Source organism: Pongo abelii, chromosome 9, assembly GCF_028885655.2.
Source record: "Pongo abelii isolate AG06213 chromosome 9, NHGRI_mPonAbe1-v2.0_pri, whole genome shotgun sequence".
Lineage (NCBI taxonomy): Eukaryota > Metazoa > Chordata > Mammalia > Primates > Hominidae > Pongo > Pongo abelii.
In genome coordinates this window covers 114,123,918-114,137,029 of record NC_071994.2, presented here as the reverse complement: position 1 = coordinate 114,137,029, position 13,112 = coordinate 114,123,918, and the positions used below count along the sequence as shown (strand labels likewise).

Below are 13,112 nucleotides of genomic sequence, written 5' to 3'. Positions count from 1 at the left end.
TCATGCCTGAGCCTGTCCAGATCCATTTCTTTCTTAGGAAGTGTTAAAGCCAAATGTGTCTAATGTCCCAGCTGTCCTGGCACTGTCCTGCATGGTCCTGTCTCTCCCTGTGCTGTAGAAAATGCAGACTGTCCACATCCATATGGAATCATTTCTGCTATACTTTCCTACTGATGCATTATTAAAACACCTGCTGTGGTGGAACTTACTCAGTGAATGGGGCCATCCATTCCTTCAGTCCTCCATTCACTCCGTGATTTTATTTTATTTTATTATTTTATTTTATTTTTGAGATGGAGTCTCATTCACTCTATCGCCCAGGCTAGAGTGCAGTGGTGCAATCTCAACTCACTGCAACCTCTGCCTCCCGGGTGCAAGCAATCCTCCTGCCTTGGCCTCCTGAGTAGATGAGATTATAGATGCCCACCACACCCGGCTAATTTTTATATTTTTAGTGGAGACAGAGTTTCACTATGTTGGCCAGGCTGATCTTGAACTCCTGACCTCAAGTGATCCACCTGCCTTGGCCTCCCAAAGTGCTGGGATTACTGGCGTGAGCCACCGTGCCTGGCCCTCAATCTATTATATTTATTGAGCACCTACTATGTGCTGAGCATCACAGGCTGCTCAGAACCTCTGCCAAGGGGATGCAGGAATGTGCTCCTGGTACCTTCGATCTGTAAAGCACATAAACAGACTCTCAAGTAAATCTCTCCCTTTTCTGAGGCTGACTTGTCTGGGTGTCTTGTGCTATTATCTCCTTCACCTGGGGGCACTGATGACATTATTACCTAGATGACTGTAACATTTGCCAGATTATCTCTCTTCTAGAACCTTTCCCTGTGGAGACACCACATTTATATTCAGGACAATGTATAATAAACTCATACAAAGGACTTCTTGTTTTTAATAGCAGAATGGGCCCACCAGCTGTCCTGCTTTATAGGTTAAAACTGAACTTTTTTTTTTTTTCCATGAGAACAGAAATAAGCTATTACTATTAACAGGTGCAGTTGCAGTCAGAGGAAGATGGGGTTTTGTTCAATGAAGGTCCCTTTCATTCTGATGTGCATGTTAATGGGCTTAGGTCTACAAAAATGGGCCTGGAGGTTGTGAGTAGGAAATGGAGAGAACTGAATTGCTCTTCATAGTAGAATGAGAAAAAAATTTGAGTTCCTAAGGCGGGTAAAAAGGGAGATGGGAAGAGAAAGAGATCGTAGAGACTGAGGGAAGGGAGAGAGAAGACAGAAGCATGAAAAGAAGGCAGAGTTGTTCAATGGGATTAAATTGGCTCATAAAATCTCCCCAGAGGTGAGTGGCCAAAAGCACTTACAAATAGGGATGTCTAATGTTCAATGTATGAGTTCATTATACACTGTCCTGAATATAAAACTTGTTTGTCCTGTTGTGATGCAAACCATGATGACATCCATCTTCATTGAAACTTGAGTGAACTTTCTTATACAAAAAAATGCCTTGTGTGACTGGCTTTATGAGCTAAAAAAGAGAAAGGGACATAGTTTCAGTCTCTGAGTCATTGTGATGTGTTTTAGGGTCCCCATATGCATGACAGTGAGATAAACTAGAAACCAAGCCAGTTTGGCAGGCTGCCATTTTAGAATTGTATTTGCCATTCTAAGTCACTTAAAAGTAAGGTGGCAACTGGACAGACACGCAAAGACAGTAGTTGAGCCAGAGGAGTATCTGAGGAAAGAGAGTTCAAGCAAAGAGAACTGCAAGTACAAAGGTCCTGAGGGGTGGGGCTCAGAGGGCAGAAGAGGGAGTACAAACCATATTGTGGGGAAGAGAGGGATTTCTATTTCCAGAGAAACAGCCTGGAGGGGAGAGTACAGCCTCGTGCCTGGCTCCTATCTCAGGTGGCAGGAAGGGCCAGGTGTTGGATGGTTTTTGTTCCCCAGTCAGAGAAGCCACGTTATCTGTCAGCAGCAAATCCTGACGGCCTGAAAATCACTTTGTTCTTCCCGAAAATGCTGTTGAATTTTCCCCAGTGCACTATTAGCACTTAAGTGTATGCAGTGTTATTACTCTGTGGGTCATTAACCATGGGAGCTGCCTCCTTAGCAGAGCCACTAAACAATTGTTGACAAAAGGCATGCTCATCAGCTCATACTTGGGCAGTTATCCTCATTCTTCAGATTGCACAGCACAGACAAAGGGTTGGTTTTGATACCCACACTACCATCCTTCTCCTCTAAATCCACAGCCCACTTCTGCTTGAGTTTCTTTCCTGAAGGTCAAATTGCACAGATCATGAAATTAGACATCACTACACTCTTGTGAGGGGAGATAACCCTATATGACATATAACCACCTGTCCAGGGAGAAGTTCAGAGAATCCCACCCTGCCTCCCTCTCATGGCCCTGGGTGCCATGGCTTATATGCAGGGTGGGCTGAGTGTTACAGAATCAGGGCCTGCCTGCAGGTGCTGGCTTCTCGCTGATGAACGTGGATCTCAGGCTCATCCCTAAAAATATGTTGATTCTGGCTCTATTCAGGGCCAAAGCATATCTAGATAACTTGAATCGATCCCTTCCAGACTTGAATCTGAAATTGCCTCAAGGAGAACTTGCTAGAAGGAGATGGTTCTCTGTCCCAGGAATTAATGATGATTCCACCTGTGTCATAAACTAAACAACAAATATCTTTCGCCAGGTGAAATGTCCCATCTCTCTTTTTCTAGGAATGTATGGTGTGGCACAGCCTTCTTCCCCCATCCCTCAATCCACCCTGGGCTAGAGGGATAATGCCCAGTTACCTCATCTCACCCTGCCCCCACAAACTCCCCATATTCCACCTCTCCCTCGTCCCTACCTGGACAAACTCAAAAGGACCCTTCTTCTCCCCAGATAACTAAATGTGATGTTGCATTTGGTCCTCTAACAAGAAAGAAAGGAATTAAAGAGTAAAACAACTCAGTTATTTTGTTTCTGTCTCTTCTCTCTCTCTCTCTCTGTCTCTGTCTCTGTCTGGCCATTGTTTTGAGCTTCGCTGTTGTTGGCTTCCTTCCTTCCATGTATTCCTTAAATATTAGTTTCCTGAAGTTAATCGCTGGTCCCATTTCCTCACTGGTGGTCTTGCCTATACTCATGATTTCAATGAATGGGTAATAAGCTGAGGCTTTCAAATATGTCTTCCACACAGACCTACCTCTGGGGCTTTTGAACATCTAACTCCCTGTTGGAAATCTCCACTTCAGCTTCTGAACAGCATCTCAAACTGAATGTGAGCAATGTGGAATCCATAATTTCTCCCACCCCAAGCCAATCCCTCCTTCTGGTTGCCATAAGTCTGTCCAGTTGACCAGGCCACGCGCCTGCCTCCCTGCATTTGGTCAGCTGGCTGCCAAGCCCCACCTCCACCTGCAGTGTCCAGTGTCATGTTCTCTCCCGTCTCCTCCTCTTGTGTCTCACTCTGACTGGGCACTATTCCGACAGTCTTCTCACTGGTCTCCCTGCTTCCAGCCTGGCCCTCTCAAATGTCCTCAACACCATAGGCAGATCTGTTTCTATTAGTTCTTGACTTCAAATGTTGATGGTTCTGCTTTGTCTTAGAGCACAATCCTCTCTCCACACTCACTTTCAGTGGCCCCTCTCCCTGTACCTCAATTGGGCTCCTGCCACACGAACACTCAGGCCTTGGCCCCAGCCTCAGGATCCTGTGTTGGCAAATTCCTGTTCATCTTTCAAGACCTGAGTCCCCTTCTGGGAATCTTCTCTAATTTTTCCCACCCCACCTTAACCAAGGCGGGTTAGTTACCCTTGGACCCGTTCCCAAGCCAGGGTCTCTTCTCTTTCCGGCCCTCTGAAGTCATACAGTCCCAGAATTTTTGTTGTTGTTGAATTGTCTAAACCAATCAGCTCATTCTGTAAATATTGAGAGTAAAACCTGACATGAAGTGACTTGTATGATGTCACACAGCTAGAAGCGGCAGAGCTGGGACTTGAACCAGGCAGGTCTCCTGGCTCCTGACGTGGTAAGTGTGAATGGCTGGGAACTGTGATTCTATTATAACTCTGGAGACCAGCAATAGGACATTGTCCAGTCCGATCACACTGGCAGTTTCCCTTAGACACATCATGGGAGAAATCAGAAAGGCAGAAATCAGTCCGGAGTGCTCCTTCCCATGTATCTAAAACCCAAAGAGTTTCACCCTGCAGACTGGGTTAAATCCTTCTATGTGCTCTGTTACAACTAAATTTTTCTTCTGTAATAATTCCCATATTTGCATAATTATTTGCTTAGTATCTGTTTTCTCTAGTAAACGAAAAACTACATGAGGATGGGAGGCCACGTTAATCTCATTGCTGGCTAGATACTCGTGTAGTGCCAAACATAGTTCACACATCAATGTTTGGCAAATGAATGATGGATGGACATTCTTTAAAAATATCAAGTCACTCCCCTCTTGCTGTATGCCTATTAACTTGTGTGTATCTTCAGTCTCGGTCCATTTGCATATGATCATTAGGGGCCAGGAGAAAGAAAAAAAAGGTCCTGTACTGACTAGAGAGAGAAATTTTCTCTATGGATTTAACTTTTACTACATAAGTAATGCACACTTGTAGAAAAATTTTAAAATATAAATAAAAAGAAGAAAATGAAAATCACTTGTAATCCCACAACTATTACTATTTGGTTACAAAGTCTCTCAAACTTTTTTCTTAAAAACTTATAAAAATGTAAATCATTCTCTACATAATGTTTTGCAACTTGACTTTTTCACTTAACAATGTATTGTGAACATATTTCAGCATCATGTAATCTCCAGCATATTTTTAATGACTTCATTGAATATCATTAAACTGAATAAATGATGTATTTAACCAATTCCTTATTGGTGAACATTTATATTTTTCTAGTTTTTTTTAAACCATAGTATGGGCCATGTTGTAGCCAACTGTCTTGTAACTAAACCTCTGTGCTTATCTATAATTATTTCCTTAGAATAAATTCCTAGAAATTGAATGACTAGATCAAAGAACATGTGCATTTCAAACTTTTTAAAAACACATTGTCAAATTGGCCCCAAAAGTTTTAGGAATGCATATTCCCTTCAGCAGGGTATGATGGGAGTCTTGGAGAGAAATGTTTAATCTAGAGTCCTTCCCCTGGCTCACCTACTTGCCAATGAGATTGGCTGGACCATTCCGTCCTTTTACTGTCTTCAACCAAATAGGTGCAGTGCTCAGTTCTCAGCCGTCTATCCTTGCATGCCTCTCTCTTTCTCTCTTCCCCAACAGATTTCAATTATTTTCAAATGGTTGCACATATATTGGAGGTCCTATTTAATGAACAAACTCAATGTGCTGATGTCTCTTCAACCCAGATGTCTCACCCTTCCCCTCACTGGAAGGAAGCCCCACAATTTCATCAGCAAACAACATACATTCACATCTTCCAACATATCAAAGTTTAATATCCAATTTAGGAAAATGAAAGTTGCCATCTTTAGAGGAACGGGAGGAAATCTTTTCATAAGGGCTAGGGGTGGTTACTGGTGTGGGCAACACCTTTCACTGAAGATTCAGCATTGAAAGAAGCTGCAGAGTCTTTGCAGGTAAATATTTCCTCTTAAAATGTAGCAAACTTCCTTTGCTTAATATATAATTTAGCACTTACTCTGTGAAATTCTTTGCCTATAGTACATCAGTCCCCACAACAAATATCAAAAGTAGATATTATTATGTCATTTTACATATGAAGAAAGTGAGGTTTAGAGTGATTCATTCATCATTCAAGAATATCTACTGAGTGCATATCATTGCATTTAGACACATGGAAGTTATTGGTGGTCTTAATAAGAATGCTTTCACTGGAGCAAAACCCTGATTTGAATGTGTTCAAGAAAGAGTTGGGAGAAACTAGAGATAGTGACTATTGCATAGAGTGCTCTTTCAAAGAGTTTTGCTACAAAGGGAAAAGGAGAAATGGGGGCTATAGCTACAGAGGAAAGTGGAGTCAAAATAAAGATTTTTAGTAAAACGGAATAATAGCATGCTAGTATGGGAACGGTTTGAATACAGAAAAAAAAAATCCTGTGATGCAGGAGAGAAAGAAGTGGCAAGTTTTGCTCAGCTGAGAGCAGAGTGTGTTCATCCACATTAACAGAAATGAGATATAGGGAGATGGGTAGAGGCGGAAGTGGGAGTTTGTGGAAATTCTCTCTTCATTTTTCTCAAGAAAGCAGGAAGCAAAGCCAGTAATTGAGAGGGAGAGTGGGGGTGTGGGGTTTAAGAGAACAGAGGACGTATGAGATCTTCAGCTAGGAAAATGAGACGGTGAACTGGCTAGGGAGGCAGAGTAGTTGCCAGGCAGCAGAAGGCACAGCTGAAGATGGTAGTCATAAACTTAATGAGACTAGTCAGTAAGATTATGTGTTTTTCTCCAAACATATCTAACTGTACAGGCTCAGGTGAGGAAGAGGCAAAGAGGTGGACATAACTAGGTTTGTCATTTAGCCAAGCAAATATGCCAAAGGAGAGGGACAAGGAAATTAAAAATACACTAAAGAGAAGAATTACTGAATGGCCGTGGAATTTTTAAATGAATAATGAATAAAAGGAGGCCATGCAAGAGGTAAGGGACGGTGAAACACTTGTAGAGATCAATAGAACAAGATCTTGGTAGGAGTCAAAGTGTTGTTGAACTACTGGTGGTGGCAGGGAATCGGCAGGTAGAAGACGGTAGTGAGAGGATGGGATAGTTGAAATTGGGAAATGGAAGTCAATTACTTTTCTCAAGGTCATACAATGTTATGTTGCAGAGGTGGGAGTCAAATTAAGATTTCTCTAATCAAAGAGCCCACCCCAATATTTAAGCAGTACACTCAGGACAGAGTGAGAGAGGCCTTAGTTCACAGAGGCACAGTTGACTTTTGTGGTATCATTCATGCAAATGAGACCTCATGGCTTTCTGTGGCAAATATTTATAGCACCGCATGAGAATGGTAATGTAAAATTTCTTCTCCCTTTCTCCTTCCCCTCCTACTTCTTACAGAAATAGTAACTGGTTCAGATGGGCTGGGCTGGTTCCATGGAGAGCATATGTTTGCTGATGAGGAGAAACAGACAAAGCCAGCTAATGTGAAAACGTGGGGTCCCTTATGAGTTCGGGGTTTAAATATCAGTTTCTGGTGTTTGTGCCTGTGTGGCTTTCTCCATGAAACTGATCATTATCTTTCTAGCTTGAGATCTCCCCTGGGGGTGCTTGGTAAGGGCACCCACCCTCTTTAGATATTAACCATTCTCTAGCAGCAAAACCACGAACAGGTCTTGTGGTGTTATATGTGGGGCAGAGTTAAATACAAAACAGACACTGAGGCACACTGAAATCGTGAAGCTGACGACAGCCCAGGAATGCTGAGATTGAGGCCCAGTCTCCTATGTGACTGCTGACTGTAAGAATGTTAACTCTAAATTTCCTGGATGTTGTCAGATCACAGCAGGGAGTCATGCATCCTCCCTGTAACATTCTCTCTCTCTGTCTCCGTCTCTCCCTCTGTTCTCTTTCACACACACACACACACACATACACACACACATCATAAAGCCTTGAGGAGTGTGTTCAGGATTTATGCAAGCTGTGTGCCTGGAGACCACATACTCTGTGAGAAAAATAAAATCTCTAGTCCTGAGAGATGATAATGATCATTTAGATTAGAACCATAAAAAGGAAAGCCATAGGATTTACTCTTACTGTGAATCTTGGATATTTCTGAATTGCCACCTTTCAAATGATGACATAATTTGGTCAGTGCTACTTCTTTCCCCCTAGTTTTCTTGAGTGACTTAAGCAAATGGCCAACTGTATGTTTCCAGCATAGAGCCTGGCACATGGAAACTGCTTAAACAAATGCTTATTGGATAAACTTAATGGTGGCTTTAGGTCATTAGTCAGGGGTTGTTGGTGATCTTAGACTCCCCGATAAGTTCCATCAATCTCCTCTTCAAGTCACTCCAACTGAGTTTTTTAAAATATGAGTTTGAATGTAACCATAGCTTCCAAGAGAATTTTCTGAAAAAAACAAAAACAAAAACAAAAAAACCAAAAAACAAAAACAACAACAACAAAAAAACCACCTCCACCTTGCCCTGAGCAGATTGTCATCCCGAAAACCCCCATATACAGAATGCTGGAGCTGGCCCCATCTCTCTTATGACCATTCCTTCCTCCCTACTAGGTAATGATGGCTTGCCTGAGATAATCCAAACTAGTGTACAGGAGTGATGAGTCTTACACCTAATAGCTCTATGACATCTTGGGGGCAAGTTTCTTAACCTTACTGGAGCCTAGGTTTCCTTATCTGCAGAAAGGAATAAGAATATCAACATCCTATAGTGGTTTTCATGAATTATTATCATGGATGTGTAGTACTCAATGAGAGGCTGTAAGCAATATCCCTCATATAAAATATAGGTCCAATGGTAATTCTGGATGAATGTTGCCTCTTTCAAGGAAAATATTTTCATTGTATCAGGGACCTAGTGATTGTAACAGACTCATAGTTATTTCCAGGAGGGAAATCTCTGCTTTAATTGAGAGTGCTAACAACATAGTGATAGTGGGAGTGAAAGTTTTAATGATGGTTTTTAAGTGAAGCTCTTCTTTCACACTATATTGGGACTGATAGTTTCTGGTGGGGTTTCAGTGAGTGGAACTTTCTGTGAGCCTCAGAGTCATAACCAGTGGGGTCTGCACAAAGAGGGGCTTGTTCTTCATTGAGGCTACTGGCTCTGTGCCTTCCTGAGCAATACATGATACCCCCATTGGGAAGGCAGTCCTGATATGTCCAGAGCACCTCTTGCCAACAGGAGACCCCTCCACCCTGGGATAAGCAGAGAGAAGAACCTATGCTTTCTTTAGGCATGCACAGCATCCTTATTCCAGAGGTTGTTGCTCAGTGACATATCAGACCAGAACTCCCTGAATCAGGCACCAGGCTGTAAGCAGACTTGTAGTTTGAAAAAGTTATGCAGGTAATTCTGGCATGTTTTCTCACTATAGTTCCCCTGCCCACAGCTTTACTGACACTCACATCTTCCATACCACTTGAGAATCAATGTTCTGTAGTTGACCCATGAACTACATGGACTGAACGCACAGGTCCACTAATACGTGGATTTTCCTCCATCTCTGCCACCCTTGAGACAGCAAGGGTGTCTCAAGACACCTTGAGACAGTAGGTACATATGATATGCTACCTACTAAATATGGGTTAACCTACTGTTTATGTTGTCAACAAGGCTCTTGTTCAAAAGAAGGCCTTGGTCAAAAGAAGGCTAGCAGTATTTAAGTAGTAGTTAAATTAGTAGTAGTTAAGTCAAAAGTTATATGCAGATTTTCAACTGTGTGGTGGGCCAGTGCCCATAACCCGTATGTTGTTCAAGGGTCAACTGTTTTATTTGGCTCAATTCTGAGTGGGCACACTCTTCTTGAACAATTGTACAAAATAATAACAATGTCATCAATATGGATTGACTTTGTACAGTTTCTCTTGAGTACCTGAATCTGAATATAATTGCTATGTATTTAATAATTTTCTGTGCTATTCCAGTTTAACCCTAGTAAAATCACATTAAGAAGGTTTCCCCAAAGAGAAAATCAATTTGGCAAGAAATTCCATAAGCCAAGGGTCAATATCGAACATTATGCTACCCAGGGCTTGAAGTGGCATTATGTCTAGCCCAGCTTTTTGCCATTTAGAGTCTTTCCCTGGTCAGGAAAACATACTGGACCTAAAAAAAAAAAAAAAAATCCCTTCTTAGACACCTAATGTTCAAGGAATTAGTGGTTTCCCACCCCATTTAACTTGTTTCTACATATCATCATCTAGAATGTTCTTTTATGAACCCTCGATTCCACCTCTAATGATAAACTGAGGCAAAGAGGGAGGAGAGAAAGGTAGGAAGAGAAATGTGGAGCAAATATACAATTCTTAAGCACTTATGATGTGCCAAACAGCAAAGAATGAGTAATGGGAGTCATCAAGAACCTACTGTCTACAGGCAGATTCTAAGTGCTGGCAATATTGCCCTTATTCTTTAGGAGATTATAGTCAGTTTTCATCGGGTAACTGAGTGCCGCCAGTTGTCATAGCATCAGGATTGGATCAATTAGTAATTGAAAATCAATGTAAATAATTACATAACATAATTTCCTGCTATTCTAGTGAAAAAAATTACTATAAACATATCACTATGCTTGGACATTAGGAGGGATTCTCACCAAAGGAAACATTGGCATGACTGAAGCATTCACATGCACTGGGCTCATGTTTGAGTGATATCCAATCCTCATATGACTCACCATTGTTAGCAATCAAAAAATGAAGGCAGCCTGCTCACATCTGGATTCTGATCATGGGCTCACTATGGAAAGTGCTTAAATGTCCTCGCTTTGGAATAAAGAAATACAAGCCAAGAATAAGGGGACGAAGGCCCATTGTCAACTTCAAAAGACACTCTTAGTATCCTTACAATTCTTTTGCTTTGGACAGTTTGGATGATACGTCCTTTTACTCAGGAACTAGAAGTGAGCAGCAGGAAGTGAAGGCCTATTTGGGGGACTTTAGGACTTGCTCCAGAGGATGAGCAGTTATCATGAGGGAGAGAAAGTTTGTGTTGCTGGTCAGCAAATACCAAGGGCTTCCTCTCTATTCTGTGGGACAAAATCATCATTGTACCCTTCCTTGGAAGCATGTTGTGGCTGGTACTGCTGGTACCCTTCACATATCCCCCTGGGTCTTACATTTTAGTGCTTATAGCACTAATTTACAATTTGGGGAACGTTTGCCTGAGGGCTTTCTCTGACTTCTAGAGACAATCTGTGCACAGCCATGAAAGACTAGAAATGCTGATTTGCTACTTCTGAGAGCCATCAACCAATACCTGATGGAAATGGCAAATGAATTTTCCTACTTTCTTGCCCCTTGCTGGGGTGACTCTGAGGCTCCTACTTTACGCTATCTCCTACAATCTTCCAGGAGGAGGAAGCTTCAGGTAACCACGGCAGTTACTTGCTTGACATTACATTCTTTATGGTTGCCTTCTCTTCTCCAGCTCTACTGCGTTTCCCTGCCAGTGTTTCCTGGGTTCACTTCCCAAATAAACTACTTGCACTTGAATCCTTCTTTCAAGGTCTACTTTTGAAGAAACCTAGACTAAGACTTATCATACTTTTTCTTTTCTCATCATGCATTTTCTTACTTGGTCTAACCAGAAGCTTAGATAATTAAGATCTCTTGATCTTTGATCTCTTGATCTTGATAAACCAGTGTTGAAAATCTAAACACTCACAGAGATGCAGCAAGTTACATAAATGGGAGAAGTGAGCTGGATAGATATTATGCTAACCAGATGGTACATACTCTGTCTCAAAGAGCCAGCTGCAACTCAGCCCCAACCAATTGTTGCCACATGGAAAAGTGGGCCCAATGTGGTCACGTCAAGTTTCTCATGAGAAGACCGAAATCTAGATTTTTGTGTAGCATCTCTTAATATGTAAATATTGGCCACAAATTCAGATGCTTTTATAACACTGAGCTGGCCAAATAAAACACATCTGTGAGCCATATTTGGCCCAGGGGCCACCAGTTTGCAATCACTATTACAGAAATGCAACCCTTAGCAGGAAATTCACAGATAACATTTAAAGTAACAAGGGTTACAGCACTTAAAATGGATTTTCACAGCCATTATCACATCTCTTTTAACAGAACCCATCCTCAGCCCACCCACAAATGGCTGTATCCAGCACTGCATATCTGCTCAAAAAACAAAAGCGACCCAAGTGGAAAGAGAAAGCTAATCATGGGCTTGGCATCTGATTGTGGTCTGGCTTAATACAATATTCTTAGAGCCAACTGGAAAGGAAACCACCACCCAAATCCGTCACGACGTGTGCTATCACAGTGAGTTTAAATTGGGTGGAAATGTTGTGAGTTTAATAAAATAGAACTGCTGAGATGTACATATATATCTGGGTTTAGCGGATAGCTTTTCCAAGGGCATCGTGATGTCAAATATGTTTGGCAGGTTCAATTCTCTTAGCACCCACATTTGCACTGTTTGTAAGATGGGGGTGATTGGAAGCACATGTGCTAATAGTAACTATGCATAATGTGTGAAATTAAGGAAGTGTGGAAGTTTCACTCATGGTCCTAAGCTAACCCTTTGCAGTTGTGTCGGGGGAGAGGAGCAGAGAGTTACATCATTTTTCTTCTTCTTTTAGGAAACAACTTGAAGCTTTTAGCCTACCTTTCATTTTGCCTGTAGAAACCAAAATGCACAAATAATAATTAAGACCCTGGAATCTCATCTCTGCCAGTAGGAAAGATCAGTATCAAGTGGTGCTTTTAGGTCGGGTGCAGTGGCTCACACCTGTAATCCCATCACTTTGGGAGGCCAAGATGGGCAGATCGCTTGATGCCAGGAGTTTGAGACCAGCCTGGCCAACATGGTGAAAGCCTGTCCCTACTAAAACTACAAAAATTAGCTGCGTGTGGTGGTGCATGCCTGTACTCCTAGCTACTCAGGAGGCTGAGGTGGGAGAATTGCTTGAACTCAGGGGGCGGAGGTTGCAGTGAGCCAAGATCGCAACACTACACTGCAGCCTGGATGACACAGCGAGACTCTGTCTCAAAAAAAAAAAAAAAAAAAAAAAAAAGGTGCTTTTAGTTCTATGTGTCTACCAGCCACACCCATATGTAGGATGGAATAAGTTCTAGAGACCTAATGTACAGCATGGGGAGCATAGTAATAAACATGTCATATACTTGAAATTTGTGGAGAGAATAGATTTAAATGTTCTCACATGCACAAATGGTAACCAGGTGAGGTGATGAATATATAAAATTTCAATTTGTCAATTATATTTTAATAAAGCTGTTGGAAAAAACAAAATGGAACCCAATGATATGCTATTGATTTAAAAAATAACTATTTTGAGAGAAAAGGGCTATTATCAAAATAACTGAGCAGTACTCTTCAAAAGTGTCAAGGTCATAAAAAACAAGGAAAGACTAAGAAACTGTCACGGATTGGAGAACACTAAAGAGGCATGACAAGTAAATGCAGTATGGGATCCTGAATTG

At 41.7% G+C, this 13,112-nt stretch overlaps 1 long non-coding RNA gene across 1 annotated transcript in view; it reads left to right on the top strand.

Moving 5' to 3' along the window:
* The window catches only part of LOC129048994 (uncharacterized), a 76,243-nt gene extending 64,320 nt beyond the window's left edge, over nt 1-11,923 (top strand). Inside the window, exon 5 of the long non-coding RNA XR_008511690.1 lies at nt 11,736-11,923. This is a non-coding gene — a long non-coding RNA (uncharacterized LOC129048994). The remainder of the gene's footprint in view (nt 1-11,735) is intronic.
* Nucleotides 11,924-13,112: the final 1,189 nt, after the last annotated feature.